The 5981-nt window shown below is 37.0% G+C and overlaps 1 protein-coding gene across 1 annotated transcript in view; it reads left to right on the top strand.

Moving 5' to 3' along the window:
• LOC110452668 (aromatic-L-amino-acid decarboxylase-like) overlaps nt 1–5981 on the top strand; it is a 19898-nt gene continuing 13917 nt past the window's right edge. Inside the window, exon 1 of the mRNA XM_021501321.1 lies at nt 1–16. The gene's annotated coding sequence lies outside the window, so the exon portion shown is untranslated. The remainder of the gene's footprint in view (nt 17–5981) is intronic.

Raw genomic sequence — 5981 nt, 5'->3', positions numbered from 1 at the left:
ACAAGACAACACACAGGTGAGTCAACCGACGTGAATAATTCTTACATTTTATTATGATTTACTTCAAAAATTTTAAAGAATGATTATTCGAAAAAAACAACGCAATTTATCAATCACATTGAAATAATGATATAATCAAAATTATGGGAATACGTAGATCTAAAATATGTTTTTTTCATCTGTTTCACTTTTTCGTTGGTTGTGCACTAAACTGTATAACGACAAACAATTAGATATTCAACCATAACGTTTAAAGAAACAAGAGTATATGCATTGGTAGTCTATGGCCCCGCAATGTTGTTTCTCGGAAAGCCGACTGTTCCCAATTTGGTAAGTATTTCCCTCCGGTCTGTTAGCAAAACCGGAGGTTGTAAGAATTGATTATAGGTCAATTATAATGCCAGAAATAATGTGTATAGTATAAGAATCCCCGTGCACTGCCGAAAACCGTACCTATGCACTAGAAGCCGATTTCGTCCATGTGGCTATAGTAATACATTATTATTGAAAAGAAAACCACACCCTGCAGTACAATAGTGAAAACTTATCAAGCAATAATGCTTAAGACCGGGATTTACCCGGGACTACAGGGTTTTATACTACCGCTTTAACCAACTTACTATCTCATGTATCCGTAGATGACACATTTGAACCCTTCCAGTTCAAAGGTTGGAATAGTTCATTATGACACTTCAGGGGTGAATGAGTTAAGCTTTTTTCCTAGAATGATGTCTCTATGGAATAGGCCAGACTGTATTTTTCCAAAACTCACTTCATTGAGCCAGTTAAAACTGGAATGACTTAAAGAAATCACACACAGTTTGCAACCATCTAAATGTACAGATATTTTTAAATACGGTGGCTCCAGGAAGTTGAATATAACATTATGTCAACTACGGATAAAGTCAGCCAGTTAAAATCAGATTCATATAACGGTCATCTTACAGATAACCCTAATTGTGACTGTGGTTATATTATTGAAGATGCAAATCACTTCTTCCTCAATTGCCCCAAATATGTAGATGAAAGACATCTTAAATACTAATACTTTCACTAAGGGTGATATGAACCTTAGCAGTGAATCAAATAAATTTATTCTCTCAAATGTTCTGGAGTATATTGAAAAATCTGGAAGATTTTAACTTAAACTACACTACAAATTATCTTACCATGTGTTTGTATTTGCTATTTTATAACAATAACTCTGGTGTAATTGGGAAGGATGACACTGTGTATGGTGACAGTGACTTTTAAGTGTCTCTAACCAAACACTAGGCCATACTACTAATTGAAGTAAATAGACTATAGTAATTGAAATGTTAAAATCTATGATATTCTAGTTATTATTTTCTGTGAACATGTATTAAATGGCTCTAGTATTCTCCTATTAGGTTGAACATATACTACATCTTCTCTATAATACTCTCTCTATATATATGTGTATATGAATGTATGAAATTTATAGATTTTCTTCTGGAAAGGGCTTTAATAGACAATGCCTGTGCCTAATCCAATTGTGTTTTAAATACAATAAAATTGATTTTGAAATGAAAATGAGTTAAGCTAACCGAAGTGTCCTCGCCCAACTGTGCTACAGCTATATCCTCCAAAAAACGTAAGGAGAGAATTGTTGTATTTGGAAATGATCTTGGGTTGTTATATATGATCATGTGTGGGATAATAATCAATTAAGGAATGATTTTTATTTTTTCAACAGTTATGACCTCATAAATGTTGAAAAAATAAATATCATTCCTTATATTTACATTGACGAATCCTTTCAGTGGATCGATATAACAACGAATTAAACAAATAAACAGGGTTTGTTCGTGCTTATACACGGGTGCAATGCAGTGGCGAGAACAGTGTTTTTTCGCGGGGAAATGTGACACTATCGTGAGAGATCTTAGCAACCGTCAACAACAATAACACAACAAAATGTAGTTCCATATTCAATGTTTATTTGTAGCACAGGACACGTAAATACGTGGATATTTCACAAAGCACAGTTCAATAATATTTTAAGATGTAAGAATTAAGCATCTAGGTCGGTCGTTCCGAGTGAGTAGTTTTTGTAGTGTATTACTACGCAGTGTGATCAGGTTACTATCAGTTTCCACGTGCTGAGATTCTATGAACACCTGTGTTATGCATTTATGAATGTAATTTTTGTCAATGGGTCTAAGCATACAGAATGTAAATATTACATTTTAATGCGCATATAGGTGGCATATCCTGGTGGTGAACTTCTGCAATAACAAGAATTTTCTGAATGAAATGAGTTAAAACTGAATTATCAAATAATGATTAAAAAGTAATTAATACATCACTGCATTTAAAGAATTTATAAAATTATTGTTCACAAAACAATAAATAAAGAGGGCAAAAGTACAGGTAATAAACATTATACAATTATCCAATGTACGTCTTCTTTTCCAATTGTCCTTTTCCAACAGAACATGTTTCACTGTATCCTGGCTGATGTTTAGAGTTTTCTATATCAGTAATTCCTCGCGCGACAGCTCAATTAGTATATGCATTGGTGTTATGGACGTTCCGTGAAAAGTTAACGATGTTCGTCCTTAGTTCCAACCCTTCTGTGGGATCGCCATGATTGTCACCAAGCTCAGACTCCTTCTGTGTACACCACCGAACCTTGTTCGCTGAATCTGTGTCACAATATAAGGTCCGTCTGTCCACATCCTCCAAATTACACGGGTTACGCGCACATACAAATGTATATTAATTGCACCCCTGCAATATGTCAAGGGCGTAGCTAGGCCTCTATTAACGTGGATTCATAACTGTGCTAGGGGGGTCGGGGGGCCTGGCCCCCTGGACATTTTTAAAAACAATGGTGCAATCTGGTGCATTCTGGGCATTCTGAGGTGCTTTATTTAGTACTCGAAAATGGAAAGTTTTAGGATCTTAAATCAACAAATAAACCCTTTACTCGGCATATTTTTTCTCTTAAATAGAGCTAAAATAGCAAACAAATACGAGCCCCGATTATGTTAATAATACCCAGATTATCTAACAGAAGTATAATCTTCTGTGCTTTTTGCCAGCGAACTCACTGTATTATTATATTTTCAATGTCAATGTCCATTTGTCTAACTATGTAACATTGCTCGTCCAGACAGACGTTCAGTGGACATAGTGGAACTCATGTAGTTTTTCACCCTTCTCATGATACTGAACTGCCTCTCAGTTGAGACTGTTGAGACCGGCATGGTAATAAGCCACACTACCAGACTTATGTAAATGTTGCACTAAGGTCAGAAGGCTTTGTTTCTTCCAAAGACCGGGCAACTTTCGAATTCACGCCTGAAGCTTTCACGATCTCCACTAAAGTCGTCATGAAATGCATCAAATATGGCATCTTCTTGAGCAGGTGTCTTCAATGGCTATTTAGTATAGAAACGACAAGGAACGTTTGATATAAGCATGCAGTCAAGTACGCATAAGGCAACTTTAGCTGAATTTTTGTTTGTTTGTCAGAATCATGTGGATTCAACTGCGTACTCGCGTATAGGCAGCTACGCGCCTGTATGTTATGAAAAAACCGAAGGCACGCGGTTAGCAATTAGCTTGACTAATACCTGCCATTTGAAGATTACAGAGGGCCAACACCCGACTTTAAAGCCGCTTAAATTTACCTTGTTGATATAAGGATAAAGGGATGTCATCCCATTGTTTTCTTATCTGTATGTCTTTCGTGGCCTCCGCAGTGTAAATGGTACTGTTCTTTCTCAAAACTAAAACATCCCTTGGTTCCAGGGGGTCTTCGATGTCTAGCGTGTTCAGAAATGACTTATTGATTAATAATGTTTACTTTGTCTTTCAGATTCCCATTCCCATACATATAAAGTTTATTGTCCTACATCCTCCTATCCATATCGACTATGGTTCAATCGGATACAGTGTTGATCGTGTTACGGGCATAACGCATTTTGTTCAACCGTGACAGAATCATCTATTGATTCAAAGACAGATACCTCTCCTCCTTCATCGTAGTGTTTGTTTCTCTTCTTCACTGGAGTGTGTTGGAGTCTAAGACCTTTAGTGTCTCCGATACGTTTCAACCGTTTCATTGTTTTTGGAATCTTACAAACATTGTTCTATCAACAAGACTGTATGCGGACGCTACATTGTAATCCTCGATATCCCAGGGGTTACGCTCACTTACGCTCACTTACGCCCTCTGCACCCCTGAGACCAATCAAACAGCTATATGCTGCCTTCCATTTTGCTATGACATATTCCAGGGATGCAGAGAGCGAAAGTGAGCGTAACCCCTGGAGTATCGAGGATGCTACATTGTGTGATGATTCAACTTTCGTCTTTCTTCGTCAGTTGTATTTATATTTTCTGAATATTTATACCACTTAAAAAATGATTTCTTTCTTTTTGAATTCATGCCGTCTGGGGTGATTATACTTTATGTCAGGTAAAAGAGGCAGGAATTTTGTCACAATTTCCTTTGGGATTTAATAAATAAGGGTTAATTAAGGGTGAACAATTAATAATAAGTATCCTTTAGCTAATTCGTCGACTTCAAATGCTTCTGGGAAATTCGCTAAAGCCATAGGTAAGAGGTTGATCCTGTCCATAAATCGAATACACTGTAAACGTACGTGTTTTAGCGGTAGTTCTGTTTAAGTACTTTTCACGCTTTAGTAAATGCGCTAAATTATGAATGCGCTAGTTTAAGTTCATGAACATTGCTCTCTTTTGCATATTTTCGGGATGCGCCAATTCATCAACGCACTAATCGATGAAAGTTTGATAAGCGCTAAATATTGAGTGCTCCAAAACAAGCACGCGTACAGTATGACATTGCGGAACCTCATTACTCAAGTATTTCGAACCGCTGTTGACAACTTCTGGCAGTATCCCATTTTTGTAAAGATACACCAGGATACGGTATTTGCTATAAACTTTGAAATTATGACACAGGACCTTGACCTCGTAGTTCTTCGGAGAAAGCAATCATTTGCTAAATTCCTTTGTCGTCTTAGTCCTATAGAACCAAGCCCAATCCTTTGTCGTCTCGGGGCATGTGAAATGTTTATACGTTTCGTCCACATCACATTTTCTTCAAGACGTTATCTTTTGGTTCACGTAGGCAACATACGTTTTTTGTAGAATGAACCACACCAGGAATTTTAACAGTTAATTTATCCCTTGCCTGCTCCTGAGTTTTAGTCGCTCTCGCACTCATCATGCTTGTCTTGAGTACACTCAAAATCGAAATAAATATATTAATCTCGAGTTGTTTGCTTCCCTCACGTTGCTTCGCTATGGTTCTTATGCTGCAACCACCTGGTTTAATTAACTAAATACCTTGAGTATTATACTTTTTCTGCCGATCTTCTTCCGCCTGAAACTCCGTGCTATGGAAGCTACCAAAAGGGGTATTATGATGAGAAATTGATATACTTTGTTCCTATAATAACCGTTTGTAAATCTAATATTATCGGTATTTCTAAACATTCTCTTCAGTTTGGTAAGTATGGATTTTGAAAAGATTCATGTAGCACAACCAATCATCGTTTCTATGTGACGTTTCGATGACTAGTACGATATGTACTCTGTCACCTTCTAGTCTTTGAAACGTCACATATGAATACTTATTGGTTGTGCCACATGAATCTTTTCACAATAATACTATATACTATTGGTTAGTTGTCTTTGTAATGTTATGGTAAGATGACACTACATTCGATTATCTCCAGTCATCCCGGTAACACACAATGGGGCATATCATACAAGGATCCGGTTGATCACCCGGCAATCTGCAGCGTAACTTGATAATACAGGATTTTAACACAGTACAGACGTTCAAACAGTAAGATTATTTAATGTCATTAAACTGTCTACGACCCTTAAACTACACGCATCATCTCGCGTTATTATTGACCTACAATCAGTTGTCACTACAGCACTGTCACTACTTGGTTTCTCTGCCCCCCCCCCCC

Source organism: Mizuhopecten yessoensis, unplaced genomic scaffold, assembly GCF_002113885.1.
Source record: "Mizuhopecten yessoensis strain PY_sf001 unplaced genomic scaffold, ASM211388v2 scaffold775, whole genome shotgun sequence".
NCBI classification, from domain to species: domain Eukaryota; kingdom Metazoa; phylum Mollusca; class Bivalvia; order Pectinida; family Pectinidae; genus Mizuhopecten; species Mizuhopecten yessoensis.
The sequence above is the reverse complement of the archived record's forward strand: the minus strand, read 5'-3'. Positions and strand labels throughout refer to the sequence as shown.